A 22790-nucleotide genomic window follows, 5' to 3' on the forward strand; every position below is an offset into this window, starting at 1 on the left:
TCCAAATCTCCTATATATAGAGCTCTCTCATGAGGTCTAGGGAGGCTGGAATTTTGTGCAAAGCAAGGAAGTGCTGTTGGTTTACAGTTAGAGCTATTGGGTGATTGCTTTTATAGAGGTGAAGAGGAGATTTCTTGCTGCTGGGGAGGTGCTACTGGATTGGAGCCATTGATGGTTGTAACTTTCTCAGAACCCTGTTACTTTTATCAATAAAGCTTTGAATGTTCTCCTATATACTTGTATTGCATTGATGTATTGTATTTACTTGTATATTTGATTCACCCTAATCCATGCATCAGTTATGAGTACATGTATCTTGTAGTTTTCTTCTCTCTGTTGTGCAGGATCTGTGTGTAGCTGGACCGGCAAAGGGAGCAAGGAGCTGGGAACAAGAGACAAAGAGAGAGGATAAGGATCGACAAAAGCGAAAGACATCGGTTGGTTAATCTTTTCTTCCTTCTCTCTGTACTTTCATAAAGGAAAACATTAAAGCTTTACTTTCAGTTGTTGCTAAAGACTGTCACCTTTAGAGTAGGGATAGGGTCATCCGAGTCGGATACTTTTCCCCACAACAAAGATGGAGGTGGGAAGAAGGGGTCGAGGTAGAGCCATCAGAAGAGTAGCAAATGAAGGGCTACGAGAAGAGATTAGGACCTTAACTACACCTTTGGCAGCAGTGGAAGTGGGAAGGTGTAGAGATCCGGAAGGTGGGGATGATAGTGAAGAGGAAAACAAAGCCACGACGAATGGGTTAGATGAAGAGGGATCAGAGATTAAAAAATTGAGGTCAATTTTGCCGGCTGGTAGCAAGCCAAGACCGGAGTTTTCTAATTATGATGGCAGTTTGTCCACAAAGGCATTGTTAGACTGGGTAAGTGAGCTAGATAAATATTTTGAATATGAAGAAATCAGCGAAGACAAGAAGATCAAGTTTGTTGTCACCAAGTTGAAAGGACATGCAACACTATGGTGGGACAGTGTGCAGGCAGAAAGGAGAAGACTAAACAAAACATTGATTAAAAAATGGGATAGGATGATTGCTAGGATGAAAAGAAAATTTCTACCTAAAGATTACCAAATTGCCCTTTATAGACAGATACAGAACCTAAGACAAAGAATGATGACTGTAAAGGAATATACTGAACAATTTTATAAAGTAAACCTAAGAGTTGGCTATGTTGAAGATACCCCTGAAAAAACAACGAGGTTTGTAAATGGTCTACAGATGGAGATCCTAGATGAAATTAGTATTCTTTCCCCTAAGACCATAGAGGAAGCCTATCAGAGTGCTTTGAAGGTGGAGGAAAAGATTGCTAGGAAACAGAATGCCAGAAGAGGACGTGGTTTTGGCAAAGGTAGGGGATAGTCCTTTGGTAGAGGTAGAACTACCAACAGCAATGAAGAGGGCAGCAATTCGAAGACTTCGGGACAGACTGAAAGGGAAGGTAACACCAGAGGAGGAAGGTCATACCAATGAGGAAGAGGTAATGGTAGAGGTAGAGGAAATGCCTATCAGTGTTACAAGTGTCACAAGTGGGGACACAGGTCCTTTGAATGTCCTAAAAATGAACAAACTGGACAGAGGGGAGCATATGTTGCTCAGCTCGATGAAGCAGAGGCATCGCCACAGGAGGTGGAAAATATGCCTGAAACTGGGGAAGCCTTGGTGTTGAACAAGGTATTATTGAAACCAGCTAAGGAAGTAGCTGATCAGACACAGAGGAAAGCATTGTTCCACACTGTGTGCAAGTCGCATGGGAAATGCTGCAAATTAGTCATAGATAGTGGAAGTACTGATAATCTGGTAGCTACTGAAATGGTGGAGAAATTGGGTTTGAAGAAGTTGAAGCACCCAACTCCATATAGGGTTTCCTTGTTGCAGAAAGGTCACCAACTGTTGGTTGATGAGCAATGTAGAGTAGAGTTTCATATTGGCAAGTACAAGAACAAGGTGACTTGCGATATCATGCTGATGGGCGTATGCCATATTCTGCTGGGCAGACCATGGAAATATGATAGGAAGGTCGTCCATGACGAGGAAACAAATTGTTACAAGTTTGTTAAAGATGGGATAAAGCATACGCTAGTGCCCATGAAGGAAGAGGATGTTGCAGAAACTAGTGGAACAAAAGCATCATTGTTAGGTGGAAAAGAGTTTCTACGACAGATGGAGGATGATAAGGTAAAATATGCAGTTGTGCAAAGGCCAAAACCAGTATTGATCCATACTGAAATCACTGACTTACCTAAAGAGATACAGGACATGCTGCAGGAATTTAGTGATATTGTGGTAGATGATCTACCAGAAAAATTACCACCAAAGCGGAGCATTAGTCACCATATTGATTTCATTCTAGGAGCCAGTTTGCCAAACAAATCTTCTTATCGGATGAGTCTGAAGGACAATGAAGAAATCAAGAAGCAGGTGCAGGAGTTGTTGGATAAAGGACTAATTCGGGAAAGTCTAAGCCCTTGTGCGGTTCCGACTGTTTTAGCTCCCAAGAAAGGAGGTGAGTGGCGGATGTGCACTGATTCCCAGGAAATTAACAAGATCACTATCAGGTACAGGTTTCCTTTACCTCAGATGGATGATATGATGGATTGTTTGAGAGGAGAAGCATACTTTTCAAAGATATACTTGAAATGCGGCTACCACCAAATCAGGATTCGAGAAGGTGACAAGTAGAAGATAGCTTTCAGGACTAATGAAGGCTTATATGAATGGTTGGTTATGCCATTTGGACTGAGCAATGCCCCCAGCATGTTCATGCATTTGATGAACGAGATGCTGAAAGAATTCATTAGTAGATTTGTGATTGTATATCTGGATGATATACTTATATTTAGCAAGACGAAGGAAGTTTGACATGTGAGGTATGTATTGGAAAAATTGCAGCAAAACAGATTACTCATAAATTTGAAGAAATGTTCTTTTTTCAAGAAATAATTAATTTATTTGGGATTTGTGATTTCCGAGAATGAACTAAAAATAGATCCGGAAAAGGTTGCAGCCATAGTTAGCTGGCTGTCTCCCAAGAGTTTGTTTGAGGTACAAAATTTTCATGGATTAGCAAGTTTTTATCCGAAGTTTATTAAAAAATTTAGTGGGATTTGTGCATCCATGGTGGACACCATTAAGAAGGCAAATCAAACTTTTCACTGGACAGAATCGGTTGAGAAGGATTTTCAACTGCTCAAAAGGAAGATCACTAAAAAACCAATTCTAAGATTACCAGACTTTAACAAACTTTTTCAAGTTCGTTGTGATGCTAGTGGGACAGCCATTGGTGTAGTACTCAACCAAGAAGATAAGCCAGTAGCCTATTTCAGTGACAAATTAAACGAAAGTAGGCAAAAGTACACATCTTATGACAAAGAATTTTATGCAATGGTCCAAGCGCTAAAGCATTGGAGACATTATCTAATGGCCAATGAATTTTTCTTATTTTCAGACAATTCTGCATTACAGTATATTATGCAATAACATAAGCTGAACCATAAACATGTGAAGTGAGTGGAGTACTTGTAGAGTTTTACATTTGTGTTGAAGCACATCAGCGGTCAAGCCAACAAAGTGGCAGATGCATTAAACAGGAGGAATTTGATCCTACAGCAAAGTACGATACAAGTATTAGGATTCGAACATCTTAAGGACTTGTATGAGACAGATGCAGATTTTAAGGAAGCCTATGAAGCTTGCCAAAATCCATTGTTGAGAGATAACAGTTCATGGCTGGACTATAATATGCAGGAAGGGTTGTTGTTCAAAGGAGGGCAGTTGTGTATCCCGGAATGTTCTATGAGAGAGAACTTAATCCAGGAAAAGCATAATGGAGGTTTAGCTGGGAATTTTGGCATAGACAAGACCTTGGATCAGTTGAACCACTTTTACTATTGGCCAAAGATGCATAGAGATATACAAAGGTTTGTGACTAGATGCAAAGTGTGTCAGCTTGTGAAGGGACACAGCCAGAACACAGGATTGTATATGCCCTTACCTATTCCAAACAGATCATGGGGCTCAGTCAGTTTAGACTTGTCTTAGGCCTGCCGAAGACACAACGGGGATTCGATTCCGTCATGGTGGTGATGGATCGTTTCACCAAAATGGCACATTTCATTCCATGCAGGAAAACCAGTGATGCCACACATGTAGCACACTTGTTTTTCATAGAGATAGTCATGGCTTGCCAAAGTCTATTATTTCGAACCGAGACGTAAAGTTTACAGGTCATTTTTGGTAGACCTTATGGAAAAAATTAGACACCAAACTAAACTTTAGCTCAACTTATCATCCGCAGACTGACGGGCAAACCAAAGTGGTGAAACGAAGTCTAGGAAATCTATTACGGATTCTGGTTGGTGAAAATTCTCGACAGTGGGATCGTGTACTTGCACAAGCAGAATTTGATTATAATGATTCACCCAACAAAAGCACAGACAATAGTTATTTCCAGATCCTATACGGAATACACCCATGTAGAGTACATGAGTTGCGGGATTTGGATCAGTTGGAGCACAGGAGTGCTAATGGTGAATATTTCGCAAAGGCAATCAGCGATCTTCATGAACAGGTAAAATTAAAATTACAAGACAGTAGCCAAAGGTACAAATAGAAAGTGGATTTGAAAAGGCGGGAGGTACAATTCAACGTAAGGGACCTGGTATTAGCACACCTACGCAAGGAGAGGTTTCCTAAAGGCGAATATAACAAGTTAAAATGGAAGAAAATTGGGCCTTGAAGGATTCTTCAAAAGTTTTTTGCGAACTCTTATGAGTTGTAGTTACCTCCAGGTATAGGAATCTCACCCATTTTTAATGTGGCAGATATGTACCCATACATTGTGGCAAATGAAGAAGACAGATCAGAAAGACGAACACGGGACACCCAGAATGAGAAATACTCATGGATTAAACAGATGCCCCCAGTAAAGCCTTTAGAGATTGGACAGATCCTAGACACCCAGGTGGCTAGACGGACTCGAAGAAAAGAATATTTGCGGTACCTAGTCAAGTGAAGGGCTAGATTCAAAGTGCCGGGTACTCTATTGAAGAGCTCATGGACAGGAGCCATGAGTTTAATTTACCCCAGGAGCCTGATGCAAGAGCATCCGACTGAAAAGGCGACAGCTGGAAATGGTTTTTTATTTTTGCTGGAAAGGAAGGAAAACATTTCGAATTTTGTTTTATTTTTTGTTTTACTTAAGTTAAGGATGATACAGCCATTGTCCTTTAAAAATTAAGCAAGCAAATAGAATAGGATTAGTTAAGAGTATGTTTAAAGAAATTGTTAGATAACTGAAAGGTAACTGAGGAACAGTTCCTCAACTGTAAGAAACTGCTAGTAAGGCATTAAAAAGAAAAACCAGATCCTCATGAAGGAGGCTTCCATCCAGAGAGAAGAAAGGACATAGAATTTGAAATTACAATTTTTCTTGAATATCTATGAAAGCAAATGAATCTAGAACCTATCATTAAGAAAGCAAGACAATTTCTTTTTCTTCCTGTGCATTAATGTTTCAGACATTGTGTTAAAGCAAAATAGTGAAATAATTCATTAAGAGGCCAAATGACATCGACAAAAATCTCGTGACTGAAGGCATCTCAGACCAGGAACCAAACAAAAGCAAAGCCAGCGACGACAACACATCTTTTCTCAACAAAAACCCAGGTACATTTACATTCAATATTCAAGCACACCTGTGCATTCTTTACATTTCCAAATTTAATAGTTCATTATACATTTATATAACCCAAAATAGTAGAGGGTTCTGAAACCTACGAATATTGAAAAACAACAATTTGCAGACAGCGAGGGTGTGAAAACCCACGAAACCATACAAACACATGGAGAAAGTGAAACCCCAAGGGTTATACCCAACTAAGGATAGCGCAAGTAAAGAAAAGAAAAACCACAATACAGCCACGGAGGGATCCTACCCTGTTTTTCCCCAAGCTTGCGAAGACTCCCAAGGATGAGGCTGTGGAGCAGTGTTCTCCAGGCACGACCTACACACCACCACAAAAACAAGGCGGGCAGTCAAGAAACCAGTAGGGCAAACAAAACAAAAGGACAGTGAGCAGATAAACGAAGGGAGGAGCAGGGATTTACCTGGAAAAGGCCTGACTCCGAGCCAAAGGACAAGAACCGAGTCTCTCGCCAGAGGGTTTCTCCCAACAGGAACGCCATAGGAGAAGTTTACCTGCTCACCAAGGAGCTAGAGGGTTAGAGACATAAAAACGAGATGCGGAAATGAAATTGGAACAAGAAATTACCTGAAGTAGTGTTCGCTGAGCCGCCCACCATAGTAGCAAGGAAAGAACCTATGGTTACACAGAGCCAGATCAACACCAGAACCAACACCAAAAAAAATCATCACGAGCAGAGTAGAGACAAAGCTTGAGCCGAGTAACAAAGGAAAAAATGAAACAACTTGCAGATTGAAAGTCAACCTGAAACCTCTGAGAACCAGCAAAATAAACCACCACAAGGAACAAGCGAAGGCACAGCGCTAACAAACCACCACAAGAAACAATCAAAGGCACAACACACCCACTGAGTTGGACTAGACCAATGGTGAATACATGAATGAACTCCTAGTTTCCCTCAGCAAGTGTGAAATGACCGCATTTGTGAAACCAAGGCTAGTACAAAGGGTAGGCCGAAAACAATAAAGTGCATTAAAACCTCACACCAAAACCCTGCTTTGTTTATTCGAAAATCTACAAGAGTTAAACGACCATTGATATGTGTCCCTTCTCGAGTTTGCCACCAGAAATTATGTAGTCTTCCACCAAAGCAAAATTGTTGGGAATTGGATAATCCAACGCTCCCTGTTAATGGTAGTGTAGAAGGATAATTCAACGCTCCCCGCGTGTTTCGTGGCATGTGCTTAACACTAGCGATGTGTCTGTTTACTAACACCATCGGGTTTTGGTGTAACGGCAATCGTGACTCCAACAAGTGGTATTAGAGCCAAAGGTCTCGAGTTCGAAACACACTTGGCTCGCGTTGGGGGGGAGATTGTTGGGAATTGGATAATCCAACGCTCCCTGTTAATGACGATGTAGAAGGATAATTCAACACTTCTCGTGTGTTTCGTGGCATACATTAGGGGGGATTGTTGGAAATTGGATAATCCAATGCTCCCCGTTAATGGCGGTGTAGAAGGATAATTCAACGCTCCCCGTGTGTTTCGTGGTATGTGCTTAACACTAGCGATATGTCTGTTTACTAACACCTACGGCTTTTGGTGTAACAACAATCATAACTCCAACAAAAATGCAATGTAGAAGCCCATTGTGATTACGTGCTTCAACATATAAATTATATGCAAGAGGGCATTGAAATAAACAAGCCCTCAAGAAATTCTTCGATATCCACCAAGGGTGTGTAGAGTTCACTATTAAGTGAATATGAAATATTTGAAAGATTGCAAGAAAGAGGAATCCGGTCAGAGATATGAAGAACATCAGTGAAAGGAGAAATAGAAAGAAAATGACATGTTCTGGTCGGTGATCGTCGAAAATAAATTTGGTACTCTTCAACCATCCCAAAATGCCCTGAAGAAAGCTCAAGGAAATTCTTATATATAAAGAGAGGGAGAGAGATTCTTTCATTTGTAAAATACTTGTCTAATAGAGTGTGAAGAGGGAAATCAGCGATAAAATCGAAAAACAATCATAAATCTCCCTATGAAATGCGGCGCACAAAAGAAGAAATACTTGTCTAATAGAGTGTGAAGAGGGAAATCAGCGATAAAATCGAAAAACAATCATAAATCTCCCTATGAAATGCGCGCACAAAAGAAGACAGCGAGGGGAAATTTTTCAATATACGAGATTTTTTGAGGAAAAAAAAAGGGGGAATTTCTTAAAAACCTGGTTGTGATGGATCAATTAACTCGTAGAACTTTATCATAGGAGTAATTGCACAAGACAAAATAAACTTTATTATCTGTGTGCTTCCGACAGGTTGGATCCCCAAGAGTTACGACCATATTTCATGGGAGGCACACTGTGATGGCGCGCTGCAGGATTCAGACAATGTCTTAATAAGTAGAGGGATGGTTTCTTCGGAGACATCTGATAAAATTGAAACGATACAGAGAACATTATCATGATCCCTGAGCAAGAATGACACCACAAATGGAGAAATGGTCCAATTTTTTTTGACAGAAGGATAAAAAAAAGGCGTGAAGAAATTCTTCGATATACTTTGTACAATTCATGAAAGGTCAATCTGAAAAAGTTGAAAGATTAATGAGAAAAAGATATCGGACAAGAGATATGAAGAAAGTGTGGAGAAGTTGTTCCGTGTGGGGCATGAATTCAATAAAAGGAGATTTGGAAAATGATTGCTGCCAAGAAAGTCGGTAGTCTTCCATCGTCAGAAACTGCCGTCCCATGCGAAGAAATCAAGAGAGATACTGAACGATAGTGAAAAGGGAAATGAACGGGAATTGATGAGATACAAAGAAAGTGCGGAGAATTTCTCTAAAATTTGGTTTCTTGGGAATTCATGAGATGAAAGTAAGTGTCGAAATTTCTCAGAAACCTGGTTGCCTGGAAAGAAAAGAAATGTGAGTGACGGTAGGTGAGATGAATGTAAAAAGTGGTAGTGTCTTTTTGATGGAAAGAAATATCTTCGTGTCTTTTGAATTGAGTTTAAAGGTGGTTTTACCGGGAAAATAAAGATAATGAGTGTAAAATATGGAAGCATCGTTTTGATGGAAAGAAATATTATCTGCTTTTTTGATTGATTTTTTTTTTAATATTTGAATGTTATAGTATTAGTATATGGAAATATAGTAATTGAATTTTTATTAATGGTTATTATTATTAATTTTTTAATTATATAATTTATTAGGTTTTGTTTTCAATATATATAAAGTAATTAGAGGAATGAGTAAATGGGTAATTTTAAATCTTATAGTCATAAAATTGTTGTTTTAATTGAGCTATTTCAAAGTAAATTTTATTTGTATACATTATCATAATCATATAAATTAAATGATTGGCAAATGTTCATAAGTATCAATTAATGATATGTATCAAATATACACATACATTTTACATGATCAAGATTTAAAAAAATCATAAAACTTTATTAAGTTATAACTTTATTATTATCGTTATTATTATTAATTGTAAAAATATTTTTTTGTAATATTATTGTAAACCTTCTGCATTTTGTGGTCACGGAGCGCAAAGGTATTGTGTCACAAAGGATAGTCCGCCCTTAGTTTTGTAAAGTAAAGTTGGCTATAAAAGATACACCAATGGTCCACAGACCATGGGATTGTATAAAAAGAGCTAAGCTCTAAGTAGTTAGAAGCAGATCGAAGAAGAAAGAGAGTCATAACTTTAGAGCAAGAAGTCTAAGTCTTGGGTTGTAGCGTAAGTAAAGGCCTAGGGTAGAAGTCTGCAACTGAGTGCGCAGACCCCTGCAGCTATGTGCGCAGGGTGAACAAGGTTTGTAACACTTAGAAGATATTAATAAAAGGAGTTATTCTACAATTTTTGTGTATTTGTCCTATTGAAGGGTTTGAATATTTTGTGTATGAATTTCCTTTGTTATGATTCTATGTTGCACAAATGAATATAGTTACATTGAATAATTAAACGCAATTACGAATATCTGATTACGCGGTGATAAACTTAAGTATTCAGAAAAATAAGAAAATCACTTAGGTAAATTGAGGAATCTGCATGGCGCACTTCCATAGTAGCGCGAAAGTCCCTGAGCCCCGGGTTAGGGCTGTGCGAAGGTTGATCGTATACTTTCGTAAAGATATTGAAAGTCGGAATAGAGGGTTTTTCTTACAAGCCCTAGAGCGAGATCACCTGCACGAAGGCAGGGATAAAAGAGATCAAACGACATCACAACCATCTCAAGGTGCGGAAACTTGGTTCCAGCATCCCCCCATACTACTTCGAGTGAGACTTCGGTCCGCACTCCACGGGCTGATGCTGAGAGGGCCAGTAGTGTAGGGATTTGTTTGGCTAAATAATGTTGAACCTGGGTCAAGCTTCCTCAAGCCAACATCTCTCTTGGTTGGTTTCACTGATTCTGATTGGGCTGGTGACCCTGATGATCGGAAGTCTACTGTAGGTTATGTCTTCACTCTTGGTTTTGGACCTATTACATGGGCTTGCAAGAAACAAAGTGCCATTTCTCTTTCTTTAAAAGAAGCAGAGTATCATGGCACCGTAGATGCTAGTAAGGAAGCCTTGTGGCTTTGTCAGATCCTGTCAGAGCTTGGATTTCAACAGCAACATCCAACTACACTTTGGTGTGATAATCAAAGTGTCATTCAACTATGCAAAGATACAATCCAACATCAGCGCAACAAACACGTTGAAATACACATGCACTTCAACAAAAAGCTCATTCATGACCATGTTATTTAAGTGCAATATTTTTCAACCGATGATCAAGTTGCAGACATCTTTACAAAGGCTCTCACAAAGGCAAAGTTTACTAAACTTCGATTTATGGTTGGAGTTCAGGAAGTTGTCACTACGGGGGGATAGGCTCTAATTCCTCCTTCCTTCTCCTATTGTGTCATATTTGTACATCCTTCAATACTATCCCAAGTTGTTCTTAAGGGGGGATGTTAGGATATTCCGACACATAGGAAATAGTTAAGTATAACTTGGTCTACTGTAGAGTTAGGCATAGTGTATTTCTTTACCATGTACTTTTGTAACCTATAATCCAACAGTCACGATATGTTTTAGACATGAAGTGATCTGACAATTCATTCTCTCCTCAGTATTAATAACACTTGATCTGTGGCTTAACACCTAATTGGTCCATGATCTCTATTTAAAGAGCATGGATAGCCATTTGCAAGGTGACCGTTCATGAGAGAAGCTTATGTAAATTTTCTTTTTTTTTACATTAACAAATTGCCTGAAGTGGCCGTGTTGGCTCAGGCCGTGGAGTATTTCCATCTTTGAGGGTTTTAACCACGTCAAGGATACTGGTGTACTGATATGTGATTTGTTTGTGAGCGGTGTCCTTTGGTGTTCTATATGAGGAACTTACCCTGTAAATTCCTACATCATTGGATTTGATTGTGCTAATGGCATTTAACCTGCTCTCTTTGGCTAACTGGTTGAGCATGGGTTCTCCAATCTTGTGGATATATCCCACTGGGATGATCTAGGTATGTGGTGTGGGTGGCTTTGTCTAGAATTTCTCAATCACCTTCTCATGCATTGGAATCTTCTGATCAAAAGTCTTAATGGGTTTGCTCCAATAATCACTAGAAAACTAGAAAGACGTGTTTGGTTGGGAGGAAAAGCCAAAAAATATAGTGTTAAATATGGCTATGCTCTTTTAATCAAAACTCCCTCCCCCCTTACCTTCTAAATTATGGGGGAAAATATGGAATGGCGATGGTCTTCCTAAGGTAAACATTGTTTACTCAGAATTGGTCCACGAGAAAATCCTGACGGCAGAAAACTTAAAGAAGAGTAAAATCAGTGGTCCCTCCCAGTGTGTCTTGTGTGGAAATGTAGATGAACCAATCAAGAACTTATTTTGCTACTGTCCCTTTATGGTGGACGTATGGAACTACGTTCTAGTGCATTTGGCCTCCGTCCCCCAAGTTGCAGATGATTGGAGTGACATGTTTATTCACTGGAAACATAATTATCCATGCTCCCCAAACCCTTTGTTAAGGCGATGTTGGATGGAAATCCCTAAATATATGTGTTGGTCGATATGGTTGTGCCGTAATTAGGTTATCTTTCAAAATCAGCAACATAACTCTGAACTGCAGCAATAAAAGGAATGACGCTTCTCTTTGAGGTCATATCTTCCCGGGGCTTTGATGCTTCAGATATGAAAGAGATGTCTAGTTTTGAAAAATTCTGGCTCAGGATCCCCCCCCCCAACCTCAAATCTCCTCGCTTAAGGTCTTATGAACCCTCGTCCTTCTGTATCAGACTAGAAGGTGATGAATTTATTGAATGGAAAAGGAAAGTCGGGAACAATCAACTGTATTTTGATGGAGCTTCGAAAGGTAACCCTGGGGAGGCTGGAGCGGGAGGGTAATCATCAACCTCGAAGAAAAAACAGAAGTAAAGTATGCATGGGGTCTTGGCATTACGACAAATAATCAAGCGGAAGCCCTTTCCCTTTGGCAGGGTTTGAAAATAAGTTTGACTAATGTTATCAAAACTCTATCCATAATTGTCGATTCCATGTTGATCATCCAAAAATGTGTATAGCTCCTTGAGAACGTCATTCTCCTAGATGATGAAACCTCCTCAATCATGGTAAGGATGATTTATTTGTTAAAAAATTTTGAAAATGTTTATTTGTTCCACGTGTTGTGTGACAATAACCATATGGTGGATGGTCACACCAACGCAGGGGTACTATTAGAATAAGGTCAAATATGCATAAATAAATAAAACTCTTCATGTCACATCCCTTGAATGGTTACAACATGTCGGCGTTGTACTGTGGTGGTACAGGTCGTCAGAGTATTAAGATGGTGTTTAAGAAGGCCAGCTCCCTAAGGCTCCTTGGCAATATGGTAGTTAAGAATGTCGTTTTTCTAAGGTTCCTTTGCAGTGCCTTGGTTGCAGGGTTAGCAAGTGGTGAGTTCAGGCATAGTTGTGGTGTCACTGAAGGGAAAATTATGTACGAGGATAGGTGGGCATTGAGGCTTCGATTACTCACCGGAATATGTAATATAGTTACTCTTCCTGGCGAATAAGGTAACATCGTATTATGATTCAAGTTATTTCTGCCGGTGTGAAATATGGAAGGAATTAGCATTGACAAGACTCTGAATCATCTTGCATTTATGAAGGACAAGATTGGGGGGAATGTAGAGATTGATCAGGCTATTATATATCTCAGTTGGATATGGTCAGTTAACCAAAATATGTCCTCAGCGCGAAATGGCATTGGGGGAGGTTCAGGGCTTGGCAGCTCAAGGTCTGGCCATGGTTCGAGGCATGAAAGCGTTGAGAACCTGGTGGAGAGTTCCTGTAAACAAGTAGTAAAGGATATCGTCAAGGAAATGAATGAAAATATTGCTGTTATTTATGCCCAATTATCTGGAATGGGCAAAGATTTGGAACTATTATAGAAGACCATGGAAGGAATATGCATAGATTTATTGAGTGTTCAAGATAAGATCAACAACATCAAAATTAAGGTGGAAACAACGACTGTTGGGGTCTTAAAGGAAGTTTTCAGAGTTTGGGGTGCTACGGTGATCAAAGTTGTTGATGCCAAGGTTGTTGTTGTGCGGGTCCTCGACGAAGAAGAGAATGACGTGGAGGAACTGACCACTTCTGTGGATGATCCCATGGGTGAAGAAGTTGAGCCTGGTAGTAGCTAAAAAAGTTCGTCTTAATCTTATATATATTGATATATCGACGTATAGAATATAGTGGTGTTTTCTGGAGACTTTACAACTATAATTTTTCTATAAGAATATATGTGAATAATAATGGTAGAAAGAAGGTTCCCATCCAATGCAAATTGATGGAAGTGGCAGAAAGAACAATCCTGAATTTTGTACGGGACTTGGCCCTTTTCCAGTCTATATAATGAAAATGCTACCCGTTTCTTTAAAAAAAAACAACCTTCCAAAGACAATACCTGGGCCCTTTTCTAGAGGCCCTTAAGAAACAAACATGACTGTCATGAATGGAAAAGACACATATGCTAACAGAAAAACAACAATTTGTATAGGTGTCCCCCAAGGGACATGTAGGCATAATATACAGTAGGATATCTAAAATATATTTTTTTGGAACAAAATGTAAAGTGATGCTCCTGCATCAATGAGGATCAAATTTTGTCAGATTTGTATTAGTTTTGCAAACACCTGCTAAGACTTATTAGAAAGATTAAGATCACGCTAGGGCACATATATAGATAGAGGATAGAAATAAAATTTGAAAGAATTTCAAGCAATATTTTATATTCGTGAGATTTAATATATCATTTTGATTTCAATAGAAGTTAATCATCGTTATGTGTGTGTGTGTGTGTGTGTGCGTGCGGAATGCCATATATTCCATATTAGGAATATACATAACCTAGGTGGGGAGGATTCCATTCTTTCCTCCCTGTTGTAGCTTTTTCTGTCACATGTAGTACAAATGCTTCAGGAGATATAGAAACCTCCTAGAGATAGCCTCTGGGTTGATTGTAGACCAATGCCTAGGACATCTTAAGAGAGGAGTGTTATGAATATTATGAGTAGGGCTTTCTATTGCACTCCAATTGTCACTTAGTTTGAAAAAGATAATAAATGGGGCCTGGTTCAATAGTCCTTTATCAAGGTAGGCTCAAGCAAAGACATGGATTTGAACACATAGAGGGTAGATTTAGTTAATCATAAAGAGAAATGGCTAATTATGGTGGCCGACACACAACAATAGGCAGCCTTAATATTGATGTTGTAATGACATGAAGGGGAGGAAATAAAGAAGGGAATTCGACGTAGAGGGATGGATACAATGTATAATCCTGAGCATCAAGCTCCAGTAGAAGTATGAAAGAATGAGGAGATGACTTGGCAAAAATTATGGAGCGCAAAGTAAGATCTCATACTCTATACTTCATGGAAACACTTGTCACTAATCAGCATAAGTAAATCTGTGATCATAAAGGTATTGTAAGCTATCAAATAACTCATGTAAATATTTAATTAACACAGGGACTATTACTCCTCAGCAGCATACATATAACCATGAGAGAGTGAAACCTGCAGCTTCTTTACACAATTTCAAGAGAAGAAAAACATACATGAAGTGGAATACAAAGAGGAAAACATATTGTGTATTGCTCTGATAGGAATCAATAGAATAATTTCATTAATCCTTTAAGATCGTTCCAAATCACCAATCCATATACATTTAGCACTTATCACTCAAATATCTCATGAACAGGCAAATAGAACTAATGTGGAACCATAGAATTCGAGCCTCTTACTTGCAGAATTCGGGAACCTTTCTTAATTGTTTCTTCCCTCTTTTTATAAGGAGAGGGGAAGCTTTGAAAATAGTTACAAAAAATATCTTAGCTTGAGCTCCAGTTGTCTCATTAACTAGTTGTCTCTGCATGCAAAGGATTTATTGATTAAATCATTGCAACAGAATGATTCCTTCTTTAAAATACATCCATAACAAAATAACAAAACAATAGAATACAAAACATGGGAAAAATTGAATGATGCCTATAGCCAAAATATCTCCACACCACTTCTTGTGATGGCCTCTGATCAAGCCACATGTTTGCCACAATGTGCCTCTTTCTATTACTCGGTCGGTCCCTGTGTCACTCTCTGCCTGAACTGAATCAGTTTCCTATTTTCTGGAGCAGGGATCGATCAATGGTGATGGCCTCTGCGCTGCTCGGGAATTGAAGCTGCTAACTCATCCATCCCTCTAAACTTTCTATATAACACTCTTGGAGCATGATATACCCAATAACATTGTTGTAATGCTACATCAGAGATTCTCATTATTGGAACTTTATACTTAAAAACATTACAGAATAGGCGAGTTCTGGGATCCTTTGGCCCCCTTTGTTTTAGCCCCTTTCTATGTTTCTCTTCATATGACCGGGGGCTATGACCAGGTGCTTAGCCTTAGGGCACTAGGGCCCTTTTGTTCCTACTTGGGGGCCTTTTTCCTTTGTAAATAACTTAACGCCCCTTTCCTTTAATTTCCTCTAGTGACCGTGTGTTGGCTAAATATTGGAGCCCCTCAATTCAGCAGTTTCCAATCGGGGTTTTTCTTTGGGAGTTGCAACATGCTTATTTCTCTGATCACCAATAGCCCTCTACACTTAGCCCCAGCCTGCACCTTTGGTTCTTTGACTCTTCTTGCAACTATGCGCCAACCCTGTATCGGAGCCCCTTTATCGGTGTTTTTCAAGTGTCCACTATTGTAAAGTGTCGATATCCATCAACCTCCGATATGTGATTGTCGATGTGACGTCATCACTGCCACGTGGCACTTCCTGAGTGGTGACACGTGTCACCCGGATATGTCCCCATAGGCCCCTCAAAATGCCAAAACAGACTGCCACGTGTCCTTCCGTACTGCCACATCATGGTGACGTCATTTTCCACATGTCCTTATCGAAGCCAATCCTGTGCTACCATGTGTAGCTTATTGGGACCAACCAGATGTTGCCACGCATCCTGCTGGAGGAGAGAGAAAAGGGTTTATCTGCCCTTGGTTTTTCAGGGAAATCCTTTGTAAATTTATTTTTGGGTCCCCCGACACACTATCGACACATTTTCAAGGTTCACGTGTTCAAGAGTTGCGATCCTTCGATTGTCGATGTGCCAATCTTCTTGTTGTTGCGATGTGCTAACCACCGATCTCCGATACTGCCTACTCCATTTGTGATTGTTGATATATCAGACTTCTGACATGCGATACACCAATGTGCTTGCAGTTCTGATGTTCGATCATTGATTGTTGATATGCCTAACTGTTGGGACCTTCGATTGCGATCGCCAATATTCTATGTTGTTGGACCTCCAATATATCGGAGCTCTGATATTTGATGTGCCGATATGCCATGTTGCTGGGACCTCTGATTGTGATCTCCGATATCGCACCTCTGACATGTGAGGTGTCGATGTGCCACAATTGCATTACCTTTGATATGCGATATTTGATATTGGGAAACTGATTTTCCTTCTTTCCTTAGACTTTAATCCTTGAAATTCAGAAGACCATAACTTTTGATCCAAGAGTCCATTTTTGGACTTCCACATATCATTGGAAAGCTTGTTTAGAGAACTTTCCAATGGAGAGGGTCTGATTTAGACTTTGAGTCCTTTTGAGGCTTGGAAGATGACTGTAAACTTCTATGAACTTTTGCACTCTTTTAATAACTGAAAACATAATTTGCAGTAGGTGACAACACTCCCAACCACCCAAGATAAGCCCCACTTTTTTTGTTATGAAAAAGTAATACATAATAATAATATAGATTTTTTCACAATAAAAAATAATAATAAATTATAAAATTAAATTGTTATTTGAATTAGTTACAAAAATTATTATAAATATAATAAAATATATAGAAAACAAAATGATAAATAAGACAATTTTTTTATAAAATAAATGAAATTATTTTCTTTTAAGTAACAATTTTTTTATTAATTTTCTTTATAATCAAATAAAAAAAATAAACACAATAAAATAATAAATAAAATGTAATTCCTCTATAATACATGGTATTGTATACATCATCATTGTTCTCAGTGAACAATGCTTGTTGTTTGTTCCTTTTAGAACATTTCATCAAAATTCACTTTATCTTCTAATATATTTCTCTAACTATTCTCTCATTTTTATTTATTAATACCATCCATAAAAGGTTATAATCTCATCTTTATTTATTAATACTATCCATAAAAGGTTATAATCAATAAAGTGTAAGAGTATTTTCAGTTTGTCATTATTATTTCTTTCATACACTTTTTCTTTTAAAAAATAAAAGTGTGTCCAAAATCTTATAGCCTAACACTTCAATAAATTTAACAAAAAACATCGCCAGCTCAACTTTGAACATGTTAAGGGTTTCTAATGAACAATAAACAACATATGTGGTATCTCTAAGCTTTGAAATCTTTGTCTTTTAGTGATGTAAATGCTATCAATAAACTTTATTAATACATTTGTTAAGAAATATGTAAACTCTTTCATGAATATCTTTTTTAAAGCCATTTTCACCAAATAAACAAATCATTTTTTAAAGCCATTTTTACCAAATAAACATATCATTTCTTAAAATAATACTTCTTCCATCTTAAAAGATGAAAAATAGATAAATTATTAATCTAAAATAATAATAAATCATTTATATAATATATTTTTTTAATTTCTTATTATTAAAATCTATATAACCAAACAAATAAAAAATAAATATTAACATTTAATTTATCATCTTTCAAAAACATTATAATAAAACAAATATAACATTATAACAAAACAAATAAAATAATGACGAACTACTGCCCTAACATATTTCAAAACAAGTAAACCTTTAGTTTATAATTTTTAAAAAACATTATAGCCAACGAAAATGACGAATTACCAAGCTTGATGCTTCCTTGATTCTGGAAAAGACACATGAGACATAGTCTTCATTTGAGACGATTCTTCCTCCTCTAATTCTTTAATTTTGTCCACCGTAAAGGGATAAGCCTTTGGCCCCCACCTATCTAGCAAAGGCAGTACAAGTTTATCAGCTGTAAATAATTTCCCATTTGGCTCTATTATCGTGATTATGGCACGCTCCTTTGCCCATAACTCTGATCCTTGGTCTGGTAGACACCCTTTAATGAGGAAGTACTTCACTACTCTGGTCAATATCCATGGCTCTTTTAGGACCAACCATGGAACCTCTACTGAAAACTGTTCAAATACCTCTGTTAAACACACATGGGAAACATAGAATAGGAAAGATAAATCATTCAGTGCATTTTTTTATTAACAATAGATATACATTTATAGTACAAATATGTGACTCTTGGGTTTCAGATCCCAAGGTCTCTTGGACTGCTTTGTCCATTCGACTTCCACACTAACCCACTTAGGATTAGGTGTCCAACATTCCCCCCCTTAATCCGAAGGGTTATGTATGAGTCCAAGAAGAGAGCTGTAATACAAAATGTGCAAATATGCATGGCAGCACTAGGCTGAATGTGCTCTCTGAAATGTTGGTATAAAGGGCAGTGGTTTAAGGATGACCACCAACACTGGAACGCTTAGTGCAGTTCCCGGAACTCTTCCAAAACTGGCAAGAAACTGAAGTTTTCTGCTAGAGGAAGTGATCCTATTGTTTTAAAGAGGGAAACCTTCAACCATAAAAGGGAGGTCTCACCTCGCATAAAAGGTGAAACTTCAACCTGAAAAGGGAAGTCTCAACCTGTGATGGTTTAAGGATAACCAACAACTCTGGAATGCTTAATGCAATTCCTGGAACTCTTCCAAAACTGGCAAGAAGCTGGAGTCTTCTGCTAGAGGAAGTGTTCTCAATCTGTGATGGTTTAAGGATGACCAACAACTCTGGAATGCTTAATGCAATTCCTGGAACTCTTCCAAAACTGGCAAGAAGCTGGTGTCTTCTGCTAGAGGAAGTGTTCTCAATCTGTTCACGGGCATCTTTGTCTCTGGCTACAACTCTGAAACTGGTGTGGCAGGTTGTGGCTCAGGCTCGCTTGATGTGACTTTGAAGCTTGTAGATGACCATCATTTCCCCCCCTGTCAGATACAAGGTGAGAAGATGGAGAAAACTCAACTACAAGACTGTTCAATACTCTGGAACAAGTTCTGATATGTGTTTGGAATATCTTCTTGGCTGTTGATGCCCATTGCCAAGAAGCGATCCATCCTAGATGAATCTTTGTTCTTGCAGGATGTTTGTTTCTAAAGCATCTGTGTGAAGAATGACTGGTTTTATGACAGTGCTTACATGGATGAAGATCAAAACAGTGATCTTTCAAATGGCCAACTCGGTCACAGTGTTGGCATTTCACAATCTGTTGTTGTTGTTGTTTTTGTTGCTGTGGAAGAGGGGCAGAATCTGGAACAGCTGAAGCTGAACTGTCATGAAGAGCAGGTGAACTGTCATGAATGAATCCAGCACTCTGAAACTGAATGGGCTTGGCATAGTCTGGAATATGAAAGGACAAGTCCTTGTCATATCCAAGACCAATTTTGTGCTTGTTGTGGACAAGCTGTTCCCAAGGTCTGATGATGGGCTTGGGAAGTGCAGACTGAGTTTCTGCATCTGCATATACAACTGTTGCTTTATTTGAATGAACTGTAACATTATTAACATGCTGCTAATGGGTGGTTGTCTCAATGTTCTAAACAAAAACAGGTTCAGAATGGTGTCTATTTTGATGTAGCTATTCTTGCTGTAGCTGTGATTCAAGCTGCAAAAAATCGATCTTTTCCTGTGCATTTTGTAGACATGTCTGAATTTCTGAGAGAGATCCTTTGCTGATTTGTAATGTGTCATCAACAGTAGATAATATCAGAGTTTTAAGGAACTGTAATACTTCACTAGTTCTGGCCATTTTTTCTTCAATGTCTGATTTACACCTTAAAAATTGATCACAACTACTACTCAATGCAGAAAAGTAATATCTACTCACAGTACACAGCAATATCCTTTATAAATGTCAGCAAATGATCAGTGTGCAATATAAAAGATTACAATCAGCTCACCAAAATCTTTATGCAGCAGTGGAATCAAGGAATCAATGCACTATAATGAGTTTTAAATACAATGCCACAATTGGGGCAGCAGCAACTGCAAACTTGTTTGGATCCTTCAAGTACTCCTTCAGAAATGATGGTTATCAAAACTTCAATAATTATAACACCATGTCATGGGCATTCTTTGAACATTGGATTGTATACCATTCAGGCCTCACACAGACTTATTTAAAACAGCAGCTTCAACGTATTTCAGGTAGCTTAAATCACAGTTTTCGTTGCATTCAATACAGCTCCAGGTCAGCACACAAATAAATCAATGAGCGATATACAAAACTGATTTCTTTCTCTGCAATAGAGACTTAATGTCCAGCACATATAGTGCACATATTAAGAGCAATAATCATCACAAAAAGAAACGACCTTTCCAACGAACGCTCGGGGTATTGAATAAATTTTCAGCAGACAAATATACACCAGCCTTTATATAAATATATAGCCGAGAATACCCATAAAAATGGTATTATTCGTTGTTGAGCAGATTACGGATGAAGCCACATTTCTGGTTGATTTCTTTCATGCATAAACAACACTCCTTTGCAAGAAAAAATGAATGTCTTCCACAATCTGCAGTTGAAGTACAAACAGTTCGAGCACTCCTGAAGGTAGAACCAGCACTCTAGCGAAGAATGAGTTCAGCTCACTTACATAATGCACAATTCACGTTGTTATCTTCACCATCTGATGCAGCCCAGGCCGCTCCTACCAGGATCCTCCGACCACCATGTATTACTCACATGATCAAACCTAATGCTTCTGGGGCTTGTTGAAGTTTATCCCGGATCATCAATCTTGATGAAAAACCCTGAACTTACTGATGCGCAAATCAAGCTACAGCGCAAGCTGGATGTCTTTGACACTTGGTTTCTCTCCCAGCAATTATGAATCCTGGATGATATTGTACAAACAACGAATCCCCAAATTGATATACTGCCCAAAGATGACAATTTTGATACAAAAACAGCTACAGATGACAAGGCCGGCAGAAAATAACATAAACTTGAAAAAATCGCAGAACACTACAACACTTTTTCAATCAGAAACAAAGGCGAAATTGAGTGCAAGGCATTGCAGAGAGCCAGATGGAAATACGTTCCCTTCTTTCCCAAAAAATTTTTCCTCTTTCTGTTCAATGCAAATTAGTATTTGGGGTAGCATGCAGCCCAGAATCAATCTACAACAATGAAAAAGTATTTAAGAGTGACTTGTCGCCCATTATTGTAACCTTCAGAACCCACGACCATCAAGAAAATAAAGACTCGGGCTCAGTTGAATAATATATATTCAGCCTCACGCTTAGCTAGCTAAGGATATGTCTTGACTGTAACTATGTTTGAGCTCCTCCAATTACCACGCACAACCCTGTAACTATGTATTAACCTGAAGCAGTGTATTAAAAATGGGAAGCGAAGGTGTGCGATATGGCGCTATGTAACATGAAACGCAGCATGGAATGGTATCGCAGTGGCACTACAACGCAACATTACAATGACATCAAGTGATATATATATATGGCGGTATGTATTACAAAACATGCAACACGAGCATAACGAAGGAGGCAGGTTCAAGTTCAGCTCTTCACCCACGTCTCTGCCCAAGAGCGATGAGACCCGCTTCAAACGACGGGATTGCTGGCCATGTCTAAGCAGATATTACACTCAAAATCTTTAGTAGTAGAAAGAGGAGAACTCACTTCGTCGGAGGCTTTTTCGGGACTTACCGACGCCTGCTCCAGCGGCCTGTCGATGCTTCTCAAAATGACAAAATGAATATCTTCGTTGCCGATTCGATCCGGAGTCGCGCTGGTTATAGGCTGGCCTTTATTATAAACAAAGGCTCGTATGTATATATGGCACTGACTTATCATAGACAGGCTCGTATACATATATATCAATCGGTCAGCTACAAGCTTCAATTCTCTTCACCGAATGTTCATCTTCATCAAGCTGGTAGTAGGCGGGTTCAGGCCCCACGGTGGTATGCGAGAGCCACGATGAACTACGCGCGAGCAGAGGAGTTTCTCCAGTGATTGAGGCCGAGTGCTCTCATTGCTAGATCTGGTACTTTGCTTCTATTGTTCACAATATTTTCAAGCCTGATGTGGTACTTCGCTTCAACTCTCCGCTATTCCATTTTAAGGTCCCTTCTGGAACGCCTTTCTTGATAATATAAACTGCGTATTGTTCTCCTTTCCTATTAAATCAGCAAAGTGCAGAGAGAGGAAGGGGTTTCTTTTTTTTCTCTGTGTTCTTCTGACCTCACGCTGCTTCGAGTTCCGGCATTGCCTAGAGAAGGGATTATATACAGACGGAAACCGATCCTGCAAAAGTTCTCGCGTACAGGCGTCGGGTATATAGCCAGTTTTCACCTCGACTGCGGGCATCCACTGTTCTTCCCGCGTAATCCAGCAGCAGGAACGTATACTAGCCCAGGTCAAGTGTGTGCATAAATTCTTTCGCAAAGCTTGCACCAACTTTGCACGATTCAGCTCATTT

The 22790-nt window shown here is 38.9% G+C and overlaps 1 non-coding gene across 1 annotated transcript; it reads left to right on the forward strand.

The window, feature by feature from the left end:
- The first annotated feature begins 8069 nt into the window (after positions 1 to 8069).
- Positions 8070 to 8171, forward strand: LOC149198881 (U6 spliceosomal RNA). The gene has a single exon (XR_016254044.1). It is a non-coding gene; the product is annotated as a U6 spliceosomal RNA (small nuclear RNA).
- The last annotated feature ends 14619 nt before the right edge of the window (positions 8172 to 22790 follow it).

Source organism: Pinus tabuliformis, chromosome 2_1, assembly GCF_031772625.1.
Source record: "Pinus tabuliformis cultivar Carrire ecotype Pingquan chromosome 2_1, CPIR1, whole genome shotgun sequence".
Taxonomy (NCBI): Eukaryota; Viridiplantae; Streptophyta; class Pinopsida; order Pinales; family Pinaceae; genus Pinus; species Pinus tabuliformis.